At 42.2% G+C, this 15,350-nt stretch overlaps 1 non-coding gene across 1 annotated transcript; it reads right to left on the bottom strand.

The window, feature by feature from the left end:
- Positions 1–10,389: 10,389 nt before the first annotated feature.
- On the bottom strand, positions 10,390–10,496 carry LOC115703456 (small nucleolar RNA R71). Its single transcript, XR_004009218.1, has one exon. It is a non-coding gene; the product is annotated as a small nucleolar RNA R71 (small nucleolar RNA).
- Positions 10,497–15,350: the final 4,854 nt, after the last annotated feature.

Raw genomic sequence — 15,350 nt, 5'->3', positions numbered from 1 at the left:
GACAACTTAGCTGATCCATTCACCAAAGTCTTGGCAGTAACTTCATTCGAAAAGCACCGTCAGAATTTAGGATTAATTGAAATGTACTGATTTGTTTTATATTAGTGCAAGTGGGAGTTTGTTGGGTTTTATGCCCTAAATAAAACTCTATTTCAATGTAATCCAGATTATTCAATATCAATAAAGTAACAGAAGTATTTTTCATTCATTTGTGTATGTTTTGGTTCACTTAATCAATTGTTTGTCTATTTGATTTATAAATTCATCCAAACCCCTTTTCACATACTTGATCATGTTTATTGTGTTGTCAACACAGTGGAAAGTAAACATGACTATGTGAATAAAGTATTCCTAGATTTATCAGAACACTGGGTTTTACTGATATGACAATCTACAACAGAGTTTACTTGCATTTGGAGAAATGTTATGTTCTTTCCAGAACATAGGTTAAAGTAAAGCTCAGGTTGGATGCATGGAGTATGCATTGGAATGGACCGATATTGAACTTTGAAATAGATTTTTGAAACTTACCGTAAATATCTATTCAATTCAATATCATAAGTTGATCCTAGATCACATGATCGAAATCCTGATATGGTTAGGCTCAATTTCAAGAGTGTTATTCGTGTTCTTTGATTTGTTAGTTAAGCCTAATTTTTGGTCAGGGCAATACATACATTTTGGGAACACGGTAGTGCGATTGAGTGGGAGCGCTAACATAAATATGGAATCTATAGCTTCTATCTGGCGAATAGTAAGCAAAGGGTGATTTCCTTCGAGCTTAACCAAACGAGATAAATGATTGAGTACTCATTTCACTTAGTTGAAATATCATTTATACAGGGTTAAGTGTTTTAAGGATAAAATACATTGTAGGGTGTTACGGTAATTTAGTCCCTTTACAGTGTAAATCATCCATATAGAGGATCATTGATCACATTAGGATTATAACAATGGATAACTAATGATGTGTCTATATGGTGGAACATATAGAGCATTCTATATACTGAGAGTGCAATTCTGAGTTCTATGTGTGGATTCAACGAAGAATTAATAAGTCAGTGAATTTAAGTGGTAAATTCTAGATCTGCTTATTGGAAGCTCGGATATATAGACCCATGGTCCCCCCACTAGTTGAGATAATATTACTTGTAAGACTCATTTAATTGATTTTAATTAATCAATTAAAATTCTCAACATAGACTGTGTCTATTTGAGAATTTATCACTTATTAAGGGCAAAACAGTAAATAGAGATTTTGAAGGGCATATTTATTAATTAGGAAACTTTAATTAGTTTCATTATTAATAAAATAAATGACAATATATTATTTGATAATTAATTTTAATTATTAAATAATTAGATTTGACATTTATGTGGTTGAACAAAGGAATTGGCAGTTTTTGACTAAACAGGAAACTATCAGTGTAGGAAAAGGAAAGTTGGAAAAGTGGAAAGCCTTGTTTCCACAATGCCTAGGCCGGCCACTTAAGTTCTCTTTTCCCTTTGATTTTTTCAATATTAAATGTCAATTAATTCAATCATAGCCATGGGTGGTTTTCTATAAATAGAAGGCAAAGGCTTCAGATTTCAACAACTGATACACAACATTATTTTGACAGAATTTTCTCTCTGAAAATTCTCTCTGAGCCCCCACCCTCTCTCTCTCTATTCCTTCACTGTTTCGAAATCTATAAGTGCTAGAGTAGTTCCCACACACATCAAGTAATACCTCAATCATAGTGAGGAAGGCTGTGTAGAATTCAGAAACAACAAAGAAGGACTATCGGGCTCAGATCTTTATTATACTCTGCTACAGAAAGGAATCAAGGGTTAGAGATCTGAGTGGGAGGAGACATATATTCCACTGCACCCAATGTAAGATTTCTGATACTCTTATGTGTTTAATTTTCTATCATTTTAGAAGTTCATATTTAGGTTGTTAAATCAACATACTTGTGAGTAGATCTAAGTTCCTGGTAAAATAACTTCCAACACTACCAACTTTAAGTTTGCAGTTGCTCGTTTTTCTTTGATTTCATCAAGTGATTCTGCAAGGAGTATGTGATTGGTACCTTGATCATACGTCAACCTTCTGTGGGATGGTGGTTCGAGTTTGACGGGCAGCATAGCTTCATAACCGTACGCCATTGAGAATGGTGTCTGACCGGTTGATGTTTTTTCCGTTGTACGGTACGACCATAGAACTTCGGGGAGTTCTTCCGACCAATTTCCTTTGGCATCTTTGAGCTTCTTCTTTAGTGTGTCCTTCAGGGTCTTGTTGACTGCTTCAACTTGACCATTTGCTTGTGGTTGTGCCACTGCGGAGAAGCTTTTGATGATGCCATGGTTCGCGTAGAATTCAGTGAAAGACTGACTGTCGAACTGCTTGCCGTTGTTCGAGACTATTTTGTACGGTAGTCCGAACCGGCATATGATGTTCTTCACTATAAAGTCTTAAACCTTCTTTGATGTGATAGTTGCTAGTGGCTCGGCTTCAGTCCACTTTGTAAAGTAGTCGACTGCTACCACTGCGTACTGCATTCCGCCTTTACCTTTAGGTAATTGCCTGATTAGGTCAATTCCCCAGATGGCAAAGGGCCACGGACTTTGCATCTCCGTCAGCTCGTTGGGCGGAGCTCTTGGTATCTTTGAAAATCTCTGGCATTCGTCGCACTTCTTTACGTAGGCTTTCGAATCTTCAATCATTGTCGGCCAGAAGTAGCCTTGCCTTAGGATTTTCTTTGATAAGCTCTGTCCAGCTGCATGATTTCCGCAGAATCCATCGTGAACTTCATATAGAAGCCGTGCAGCTTCATTTGGTGTGACGCACCTGAGTAATGGCATTGAGAATCCTCTTCTGTACATGATCCCGTCTACGATGATGTACCGTGCTGCCTTTCTTCTCATTTTTCGAGCTTCATTTCAGTTATCTAGGAGTTCCCCAGAGTTGAGATAGGCTGTTATTGGCGTCATCCAGTTCGGAGATGTATCGATCATTTCAATTTCTTTCGTGCATGTGATGCTAGGCTCTTCAAGAAACTGGATCGGGAACAGGTTCGCCTTGTCACTCATATTGCTGCTCGCCAAACGGGCTAGCGCATCTGTAGTTGTATTTTCCTCTCTTGGAATCTGCTTGAGGTTGTAGCTTTTGAACTGTGCGAGCAGATCATGTATTTTGCTCAGATATGCTATCATTTTTTCTCCCAGAGCCTCGTATTCGCCAGATACATGATTAACCACCAGTTGTGAGTCACTGCAGATCTCGATGTGCTCGGCTTTCATTTCCTTTGCTAGTTTGAGTCCAGCGATTAGGGCTTCGTATTCGGCCTCATTGTTGGAGGCTTTGAATCCGAATTTGACCGCTGCATGCAGGTGTTGCCCCCAGGTGTGACAAGGGCAATTCCTGCGCCGGATAGCTGATCTGTGGCCGATCCATCCACGTGAAGCTTCCAGGTTGGCTTGCTTTTAGTGCTGGACGGTTGTGGTGTTTGCTCGGGATCGCCTTCTGGGATGCTTTCAGTTTTTCCTGTGCATTCCACCACAAAGTCGGCCAAAGCTTGGCCTTTGATAGCTGTTCGGGGTTGGAAATTGATTTCGTACTGCCCCAATTCCACCGCCCACTTGAGTAATCGCCTAAAGGCATCTGGCTTTTGCAGTATTTGCCGTAGTGGTTGGTCGGTGTACACCCGAATAGGATGAGCTTGAAAATAAGGCCTTAGCTTTCTTGTTGCTAAGATGAGGCAGTAGGCGAGCTTTTCTATCAACGGATATCGGCCTTCGGCCTCGATGAGTCTTTTACTGAGTTAATAGACTGGATGCTACATGCCATCTTCTTCTCTGATTAGTACGGCGCTTATGGCATGCTCTGTTACTGCCAGGTATATCCCTAGTTCCTCACCGTCCAGAGGTTTAGAGAGGACGGGAGGTTTTGCAAGCTGTGCCTTTAGATCTTGAAAAGCTCTTTCACATTCTTCTGTCCACTCGAACTTTTTGTTTCTTCGCAGGATGTTGAAGAATGGGACACATTTATCCGTTGATTTTGACACGAATCTGCTGAGTGCGGCGATTCGACCAGTTAGGCTTTGTACCTCTTTGGTTTTTGTTGGCGAGTTCATATCCAGGAGGGCTTGGATTTTTTCTGGATTGGCTTCAATTCTTCAAGCGTTGACGATGAAGCCTAGAAACTTCCCCGAGCTGACTCCGAAGGAGCATTTTAGGGGATTCAGTTTCATGTTGTATTTTCTGAGGACTTTAAAACATTCGTCCAGGTCGTCTATGTGCCCCCCAACCTTTCTGGATTTGACGAGCATATCATCCACGTACACTTCCATGTTTCTGCCGATCTGGTCTTTAAACATTTTGTTGACCAGTCTTTGATATGTTGCTCCGGCATTTTTAAGACCGAATGCCATGACTGTAGAGACCCATATCTGTCCGGAAACTTGTATGTTCTTGGTCTGGTGGATGCATCTTGATTTGATTGTAGCCCGAATAAGCATCCATGAAGCTTAATATTTCGTGCCCGGCTGTTGCATCGACGAGCTGATCGATTCTTGGAAGTGGGAAATAGTCTTTCGGGCACGCCTTGTTGAGGTCTGTGAAGTCAATACAAACTCGCCATTTCTTGTTCAGCTTAGGCACGAGTACGGGATTCGCGACCCAAGCCGGGTAGAAAGCTTCAATAATGAAGTTGTTGTTGCGCAGCTTTTCAACTTCGTCTTTCAGGGCTACTGCTCGTTCTTTATCCAGCAGTCTTCGTTTTTGCTGAACTGGTCGTATATTAGGATCGATATTCAGGACGTGCGAAATGATAGAAGGATCGATTCCGACCATATCCGCGTGTGACCAGGCAAAAACGTCTACGTTTACTCTCAGAAATTTTATCAATTCCGATTTTACTTCGAGCAACAAACCTTTTCCAATTTTCAGCTTTCTGGCCGGGATATCTGGATCGACCTCGATTTATTCTAATTCTTCCACAGGTCCAACATTGCTGCTTGGGTCCCCAAGTCGAGGATCCACATCTTCATCCTCGCCTTGGGCGGTTTCCTACTTGGGAATATTTATTCCGTTGTCCGGGCTCTGGTTGGAGGATATTTCCTTCTTAGCCTTGGCCACTGCAAGGTTGTAACATTCCCGAGCAGATTGCTGGTTCCCTCTAAGACACCCTACCCCGTTTTTGGTTGGAAACTTCATGCACGAGTGGAATATTGATGTGACAACTTTTAAGTCATACAGGGCTGGTCGGCCTAGCATTACGTTAAAGGCTAAAGGAACATCTAATACCAGGAACTGTGCCATGATAGTTATGCTCGTTGGAGCTTGTCCAACTGTGAGGGGCAGGCGGATTTGTCCTAGGGGCGCAACTCCTTGACCGGAGAAACCATAGACGGGCTGAAGGCATGGAGTTAAATCCTTGAGCTAGAGCCCCATCTTCTCGTAGGCAGTCTTGAACAAAATATTTGAAGAAGCCTCATTATCAATCATGGTTCTAGAGACCATTTTGTTTGCTATCTGGACTTCCACGACCAGCGGGTCGTTGTGCAGAAACCTTATCTGGATAGCATCTTCATTGTTGAATGTTATGGTTGGCTCTTCTGCTCGTGGAACTTTTGGTTTCCTTTCTTCCACAGCCAGGATGACTTCTCTTGCTCGTACTGAGCTGTGCGGGCATATCGTTCACGAGTTTTGCTCGTGTCTCCAGCAATGTGCGGGCCTCCAATGATGACTTGCAAGTGTCCATCTATTGGCGGAGGCATCAGATCCTGGTTGTTCTGACCTTGGTTGACCTTGACATACTTCTGTAGGTGCGGGTTGTTCTTCTTAATCAAAAGTTCTATCTCTCGCTTCAGGTTGTAGCATTCGTTGGTGTCATGGCCGTAGTCTCCATGGAACCGACAAAATTTTGTCATGTCCCTCTTGCTGGTATCTTTCTTCATGGGCCCGGGCTTCTTGTACGGAATTAGCGACTGAGTTGCTATATACACACTTTCTATATCCTCAGTTAGGATAGTGAATGCAGTGTTTTTGGCATGATCACGGGGAGTCTGTCCGGGTTTTTTGGTGAACTTTCCCTTCTTCCCGTTCCCTTGCTTGTGGTTGTTGCCTGAACGCTTGCCACTTGAGTTGCTGGAATATTGGGGAAGCTGGGCGGATGTTCCAGTAGAAGGAGCCTTCGTTTTGTTCGGCTTTTGCTCACCTTCTGCTCGCTGAATGGCTTCTTCAAGCTTGATGAAACCTTCGGCCCGGTCGAGGAAATCACTCATTAAGTCGACCGGTCCGTTCTTCCTTATGTCCTTCCATAGTTCGCCAAGGACTTCAATGCCCCCCAGTATCGCGGATAACTTTCCATCCTCGATTACTCGTGACACCTTGGTCGCTTCCGTCATGAATCTGCTAATGTATGCCCGGAGCGGCTCGCCTGGTCGCTGTTTTACTTCGACCAAATCTCCCAGATGCAATGGGAGTTGGCATGAGGAAGAGAATTGTGCATGGAATTCCGAAGAGAAAGTTTTCCATGAACTAAACTTTCCTTGAGCCAACTAGAAATACCATTGCTGTGCGGCCTCCGATAGAGTTGCGGGGAAGATTCTGCAACATACGTCTCCTCGCACTTCTTGTAAATCCATCTGCATCTCGAAATACTTGAGATGAGAGAGAGGATCTTCTCTCCCAGTGTACATCTTCCACGTTGGCATCTTGAACTTGTGAGGTAGTGGCAGGAGGTTGATTTCTGGCGAGAAAGGAGTTCCGCGTGCGCGGTCCAACTCAAGATCATTGTTACGCTGCCCGGCCATGCCATGAAACATATTCTTCAGTTTGTCAAGCTGGGCCTGCACGGTTGGGTTGACTTCGTTGGCATTCTGGTCGGGTTGGGCTACGTCAGCATCTTTCTGAGCGGGGATTTGAGTATGGGCTCTGAACTGCACATTCGTCGTAGTATTCTGCTCGTCTGCTCCCCTTCTTCTGTTTAGGTCGTCCCTTAGGTCGCGGGGTGTTCCCAACCTTTCGAACACAGAAGAACCTGGCTGCCTTAGCGATTGGTTCGCTTGGTTGGCAGGTGGAATGGCTCCATTTTTTTGAGTGGATCCATCGAGCATGACTCATCCTGATGAATTCCCTGACAAGGTCTGTCCGCCTACCTCTTGGCCCACGAGTGGAACTCGTGACCGGGGATTGGACGGCTGACCGTTGTTTGTCTGGGAGGCATTCACCATCGGGTCATCCTCGGCTTCTCCAAGGGGAATGACGCTCGGCGCGTGCTGGCCTACAGTCTGATAGGCTCTCCGTATCAGCACAGTAGCTTGCCGACTACGATATTCGATTTCTGCATGGTGAGCCCTTAATGCCTCCATCTCTTTACCTCTCCACTCGGCGAACATACACCTCTGTTCATCAAACGCGAGGTTTACTGCGGCACATAACTCCTCCTGATCGTGATGCAGGGTATTGTTGTGGCCCTGCATGAGTCCAAGCGCAGCACGGAGATTTCGCAATTTGGTTGCATCTCTGATGGTTGTTTGGGCGCTGATGCCTGGTGGAACAGTCATGTTATGAACATCCTGGCTGTGTGCGGAACCGTTATTTCCAGTCTCTTGCACACCAGGCGCAGTTTCAGTAACATGAGTTGTTCCATCATTCACCATGCTTCTCGTTTGTCCAAGATTGACAGCGGGTGGAACCGTCGAACTCCCTGGGTCCTGCAACATCGGATCCAGCGTCTGTGAGTTTGCTGGGTCTGACAGGCCTCTGCGAGTTTGCACCATCGTGTTGAAAGAGTGATCTGTGATTCTTCTCTCAATGAAAGCACCAAAATGTTGACTTCGCTTTCAGCCAATGACAATGAGTCTTTTAATAAGCGATAAACGATATGTCGTAATAAGAATACGTAATAAAGCAAATAATAATAAGAAGACACAGAAATTTTATAGAGGTTCAGCCCCGAGCAGTTCGGTAATAGCATAATCCTCGTTAGTTGTATTGACTTAAGAATAAGGAAAAAGAATCCTTTTCTTGTAGCTCTTACAATAGTATCTCTAAATATATAATTCTTGGATAGCCTTAGCTTATAGCGTTTCGGCGTATGATTTCTCCCTTTTTTTTGCCTAGTGAACATTCCTCACTATTTATAGGGCAGGAAACTTGAGGAGGAAGAGTTTCCTCTCTCGTTACGAAGCGCATGAACACAAAGATCGTGGGATCATTGCTGAATGCTAGGATCGTGGGATTGAGGCCGTATACACCGATAGTGGAATCGTGTGTATGCCATATCCATGCAAGTTGATCCCTGAGTTATAGGGATTGAGATAGTGACTCACGAAGTGCTTGGCTGAATTTGCTAAGTGTTGCTCATTCTGCACGGCTCGTTGAGTATTCCATTATGGTCATGCCAGCGAGGCATCCTGCTCGGCATGTTGATCCGACCAGGTGCTCTAAGTTGATGTTAGGTTATAATTAGCCTATGTTTCGGGTCTTTAAAGTTAGCATTATCTCGTCTATTGGTGTCTTTTGGAGCAGTTTTACGCTTGATTTTCATTATTTCAGGTTCCCGGGGTGTTAAAGTTCGAATTCAGTCAAATGGCGAAAAACTGGGACAAACTTGGAAAAAATTGGAAAATTCGGCTCCAGACGCATCAGTAGTCGCGACCTCCATAGAGCCAGGTTGCGACCCTTTTTCCTGGTCGCGACCCTGGTCGCGACTTCGAGAATTGGCAGAAACTCGGTTTTTCGAGTTTTGCCTGTAGTCGCGACCAGCTTAAATGCTAGTCGCGACTAGGTACGGAAATCGCAGATTTGACCTAATTTTGATTTTTCTCTCAATTGGAGGCACACCACTCATCCCTATATAAGGAATACGACATTGAAGGTCAAAAGTAAGCAAAAACAGACCTAATAGTGGAGGCAAGTGGAGAGGAAGCTATCTTGAAGACCCGGAGCGATACCACATTCTAGTTCTTTCTTTTACCCCTTTTAATTCTTCTTTATGTTTGTTTTTATTTCTGAATTAATCATGGATGTTTTTAGAGTTATTATGAACTAAATTTCCCAATAAGGGAGGATGATGATTGTTGTTTAAGTTTATGCCTAGTTAATAAATAATTGCCATTCCTTCATCTTATGTGTGAATACTATCTTTATTTGTGTTTAATTCCATGTGCAAGCTTGATCACCTTTTACATGTTTAATGATCTCAATTCGAAATCTGAAAAGTGAGAATTGAGAATGCTAAAATTTGGATAGTCTAGGTTCTGATGTAAAACGAAAGTATTTACATAGCCTCAGTGACTAATAGATTATTGCTTAATGCTGATTTTGTGTTGATTTAATTAAGAAGTTAATTAAAGAACATATTATTTAGAACCTAAAAGATCTGAAAAGAGTTAGGTTAATTTATAATCTGTCGTTCACATTGAGATAAGGATAGCAATTAGGTATTAACATAGGTAGCTTATCAACAGGATTCACCTCCCTAATCTCTCATCTTGATTAATCTTCGTTTATTTTCTCTTTAATTTCTGAGTTATTTACTTTCAAAAATTGCAATCTTATTATTTTACCGAATAGAATCATAAGTATAGTTTAGTAGTACTTAATCCAATTCCCTGTGGTTCGACCTCACTTGCATGAGATACTACTTGATTGCGTACACTTGCGTATAAACATAATTTTCGCAACAAGTTTTTGGCGCCGTTGCCGGGGAATTGTTTAAAGATTAATATTACACAAAATTATACTAACTTCTACTTTGGTATATTTTCTCTTGCTGATTTTTCTAACCTTTTTCTTGCAATAATTTCGTGATCTATTTCAGGAATCATAAGTGTATGCGCCGTCAAGGACAAGCTGTGATATTACCAGTTGATCCCGAAATCGAGAAAACTTGTAAGAGAAACAGAAAGAACAAGAGGCAAGAGGGAGTTTCAGCAACTGCTGAAACTTCAGAAATCACGGCTGCTAATGCTGCAAACAATGGAGGCAATAACGGTAATAATGGTGGCGCAGTAGAAGATCAAGCTAATGGTCGCAGCTTGAGAGATTACATTCTCCCTACTCTGACGGGAGTGCAGTCGTGTATCAGGCCACCGGCAGTGGATGCAAATAACTTTGAGATCAAACCCGCCATACTTCAAATGGTGCGCCTTCGCCCGCCTTGGTGGCCTCCCTTCTGAAGATCCTAACCTGCATCTCTCTAACTTCATGGAACTTTGTGAAACCTTTAAAGTTAATGGAGTTAGTGATGATGCCATTCGACTGAGACTGTTCCCATTCTCTCTTAGAGAACGAGCCAAGAGTTGGCTAAACTCCTTGCCACCCAACTCTATTGCCACCTGGAATGATCTGGCAACGAAATTCTTGTCAAAGTTCTTTCCTCCAGCCAAGTCTGCAAAGCTGAGAGGAGAAATCAATAACTTCTGCCAACAAGATAATGAATCTCTCCATGAGGCTTGGGAGAGGTTTAAAGATCTGATCAGAAAGTGCCCTCATCATGGTATAGAGAAGTGGATGCTGGTCCACAACTTCTACAATGGGTTGGTAGGAAACACTAGAACTTTAATAGATGCAGCAGCTGGTGGAGCCTTTATGAGAAAGAGTGCTAATGAGGCTTATGATCTATTGGAGGAGATGGCTCTAAACAATCAGCAGTGGCCAACTGAAAGGAGTCAATCAAAGAAGGTAGCTGGTGTGTTAGAGGTTGATGCCATCACAAAGTTGACAGCATAGGTTGAGGCATTGACAAAGATAATTGCAGGGCAAGCTAAACAAGCCCAAGTTGTGTGTGAGTTATGTGGGGGAAGCCATCACTTTTCAGAATGTCAAGCAGATGTGGATGATTTGCCAATGGATGAAGCTAAAGCCATTGGAAACTATTCACAGAACAACAACAACAACAACTATGGGTTCAACCAGGGTAATAACCGAAGAAACAGTGGGTTCTATCAGCAACGAAATCAGAACCAGAATCAGAATCAACAGTTTAATCAGCAACAAACCTCTGGTGGAAATTCTAGTTTGCGTACGCATTTATTGCTTCAATTCATGACCGAAACTAGATCTTCAATCAAAGACCTGCATACGTATGGGCCAACTAGCAACTCAAGTAGCAACCCGTCCTCAAGGGAATTTGCCTAGCACAACTGAAGTAAACCCCAAAGAAAACTGCAAAGCAATTACCCTGAGAAGCGGTAAAAATTATGATGGTCCTGAAATGCCACAACTAGTGAATGGAGAAAAGGAGAATGAAGAGCAACCAATGTCAACCCCAACACCCACTTCAACGAAGGCTACTGATAGTCAAACACAACCACAGCAGTCTCCACCAACTAATAGTGATCACCATGTAAAAATACAATACCCTCAAAGGCTTAGAAAGTCAAGCTTAGACAAGCAGTTCACCAAATTCCTGGAAGTTTTCAAAAGACTTCACATTAACATTCCCTTTGCTGAAGCTTTAGAGCAGATGCCAAGTTATGTGAAGTTTATGAAGGAAATCCTGTCAAAGAAGAGAAAGATGGAGGATTATGAGACAGTGGCTCTAACTGAAGAGTGCAGCGCCATCCTACAGAAGAAACTCCCTCCTAAACTCAGAGATACAGGGAGTTTCACTATTCCTTGTACTATTGGGAAAATTGAGGGAATAAATGCACTTTGTGACTTGGGAGCCAGCATTAACTTGATGCCTCTGTCGGTGTTTAAAAGATTGCAGCTGGGTGAAGCAAAGCCAACAACAGTAACTCTCCAATTGGCGGACCAATCACTAGCCCATCCTAGAGGAGTCATTGAGGATGTGTTAGTTAAGGTTGACAAGTTCATCTTTCCAGCTGATTTCATCGTTTTGGATATGGAAGAAGATAGCAATGTCCCAATTATTCTTGGGAGACCATTCCTGGCAACTGGCCAAGCCTTGATCGATGTTTAGAAGGGTGAATTAAAGCTGAGAGTCCAAGGAGAAGAAGTGGTCTTTAATGTGCTAAAGGCTATGACGTACCCAAAGGCAAGTGATAACTGTTTCTTCATTGACTTGATTGATGAAATGGTGAGTGAGAAAAAGCTGCTAGATGATCCTCTTGAACTAAGTCTAACTGAAGATGAATTGACGGAGCAAGAAGGACAAGAGGTCATGGGTTATGTGAAGTGGCTTGATTCCTATGGGCCCTTGAACAGAAGATATTTTGAGGAATTGGGAGCAGTTCCAAAAGAGCTAAAACCATCTACTGAAAAGCCTCCAGAACTTGAATTGAAGGTGCTTCCTAGTCACTTGAGGTATGAATTTTTGGGTCAAGATAAAAAGCTGCCAGTTATTGTTTCAGCTTCTCTCTCTGACGTGGAAACTGATAGACTTCTGAGGGTACTCCGAGCTCATAATAAGGCCATCGCTTGGACACTAGGTGATGTCAAAGGAATCAGTCCTTCAACAGTGATGCATCGAATTGTCATGGAAGACAATGCCAAACCAACAATTGATGCTCAACGAAGACTTAATCCACCCATGAAAGAAGTTGTCAGAAAAGAAGTAGTTAAGTGGTTGGATGCTGGAGTTGCTTATCCTATTTCAGATAGTAAGTGGGTTAGCCCGGTGCAAGTGGTCCCGAAGAAAGGTGGAATGACGGTGATCAAGAATGAAAAGAATGAGTTGATTCCTACAAGAATAACCGGTTGGAGGATCTGCATCGATTACAGGAAACTCAACAAAGCAACAAGAAAAGATCACTTCCCTTTGCCCTTCATTGATCAAATGCTAGACAGATTGGCGGGGCAAGAATATTATTGTTTTCTTGATGGATATTCTGGATACCACCAGATAGCTATAGCACCTGAAGATCAGGAGAAGACTACTTTCACATGTCCCTACGGTACCTTTGCTTTCAGAAGAATGCCCTTCGGCTTGTGCAACGCCCCTGCTACTTTTCAAAGGTGTATGATGGCTATCTTTTCAGATTTGATTGAATCTTGTATTGAAATTTTTATGGATGATTTCTCAGTGTTTGGTTCTTCCTTTGATCATTGTTTGGAAAATCTGGAAAAAGTGCTAACAAGGTGCGAGAAGTCTAACTTGGTGTTAAACTGGGAGAAGTGCCACTTTATGGTAACAGAAGGAATTGTTCTTGGGCACAAAAATTTCAAAGGCAGGAATTGAGGTGGATAAGGCTAAGGTTTCAACAATAGAAAATTTGCCACCTCCAGTTTCTGTAAAAGGAGTGAGGAGTTTCCTAGGACATGTTGGCTTCTACCGCAGATTTATCAAAGACTTCTCCAAAATCTCAAAACCTTTATCTAGCTTACTTGTAAATGGTGTTCCATTTGAGTTTGGAGAAGATTGTTTAAAAGCTTTCCAGATTTTAAAGGAGAGATTGATTACAGCACCGATAGTAATTTCACCAAATTGGGAATTGTCGTTTGAATTGATGTGCGACGCAAGTGACTATGCCATTGGAGCGGTTTTGGGTCAGAGAGTTGACAGAGTATTCCACACAATCTACTATGCAAGTAGAACTCTGAATGATGCTCAATTAAATTACGCCACTACAGAGAAAGAAATGTTGGCAATAGTGTTTGCTTGTGACAAATTTCGACCCTACCTGATTGGAAATAAGGTAATTGTCTACACAGATCATTCAGCAATCAAATACCTTATGACCAAGAAGGATGCAAAACCAAGACTGATTCGGTGGGTACTTCTACTTCAAGAGTTTGACTTAGAGATAAAAGATAAAAAGGGCACCGAAAACCTGGTAGCAGACCACTTATCAAGATTAGAGCTGGAAGAGAGTCAGAATACAAAGGAGGTACAAATAAATGAGCAATTTCCTAATGAACAACTCTTTAGTGTGAGGGAAAACCTGATGGTACCGTGGTACGCTGACTATGTTAATTTCTTGGCTGCAAAAATAACTCCGCCCGAGCTTTCGCGTCAACAATTGAAGAAATTCTTTTCTGAGGTGAAACATTACTATTGGGAAGAACCAATCCTCTACAAGCACTGCGCTGATCAGATAATAAGGAGATGTGTGCCTGAAGAGGAGATGTATTCTATCCTAAATCACTGTCATGCTTTACCATGTGGAGGACATTTTAGTGGAAATAGAACAGCTGCAAAGGTGTTGCAAAGTGGATTCTTTTGGCCAACGCTATTCAAGGATGCTACTACCTTTGTAAAGGCATGTGATCGTTGTCAACGAACAGGTAATATCTCAAGAAGAAACGAGATGCCTTTAACAGGAATTTTAGAAGTTGAATTGTTTGATGTGTGGGGAATAGACTTTATGGGTCCTTTTCCTTCATCCTTTAGCAATCAGTACATTCTTTTGGCTGTCGATTATGTGTCTAAATGGGTCGAAGCTTCAGCTACACCTCAAAATGATGGAAAGACAGTTCTCCGCTTCTTACAAAAGAACATTTTTACTCGGTTTGGTACTCCTTGAGCAATAGTAAGCGATGAAGGGAGTCACTTCTGTAACAAGCAGTTTGAAACACTTCTTTCAAGATATGGTGTCCGACATCGAACTGCTTTACCATACCATCCCCAAAGTAATGGCCAAGCTGAAATTTCTAATCGGGAGATTAAGATGATTTTAGAGAAAACAGTGCAAAGATCAAGGAAAGATTGGTCAAGAAAATTAGATGACGCATTGTGGGCATACAGAACTGCTTTCAAAACACTGATTGGCATGTCCCCATATCGGTTGGTGTTTGGAAAGGCTTGTCATCTACCGGTGGAGTTAGAGCATAGAGCTTTTTGGGCCATGAAGACTCTTAACATGGAACTAAAAGCTGTAGGGGAGAAAAGATCACATAAATTTCGAATGAGCTAGAGGAGTTTCGGAACGAAGCCTATGAAAACGCAAAGATATACAAGGAGAGAACTAAGAAGTGGCACGATCAAGGTCTAGTACGGAAAGAGTTTCAACCAGGGCAGCAAGTGTTACTCTTTAATTCAAGGTTGAAACTGTTTCCTGGAAAGTTGAAATCAAGGTGGTCGGGACCATTCACGGTGGTCAAGGTGTTTCCTTATGGAGCGGTGGAGTTAAAAGGTGAAAGTCCAACAACTTTCAAAGTTAATGGACAGCGTTTAAAGCTCTACTTGGGAGGTCAGTTTGACCAAGCCAAGTCCGTCATGATCTTGGCGCCACTTTGAAGTGCAAGGCTCAGCGTCCAGTTGTATGACGATAAAGACAGCGCTTCTGGGAGGCAACCCAAGTATTTTTCGTTAGATTTTTGATTATGTTTTAGTATGCTTTAGTATTGTTAGTATTTTCAATTTTTAGATTAGTACCAGACATTATTTCTTTTTAATTGAATCGTGAAAAGCGTGAAAAAAAAATATAAAATATTTTTCGACCTGGAGCCCA

Source organism: Cannabis sativa, chromosome X (assembly GCF_029168945.1).
Source record: "Cannabis sativa cultivar Pink pepper isolate KNU-18-1 chromosome X, ASM2916894v1, whole genome shotgun sequence".
NCBI classification, from domain to species: Eukaryota; Viridiplantae; Streptophyta; class Magnoliopsida; order Rosales; family Cannabaceae; genus Cannabis; species Cannabis sativa.
Note: the sequence above shows the minus strand (reverse complement) of the source record. Positions and strands in the feature narration are given on the sequence as shown.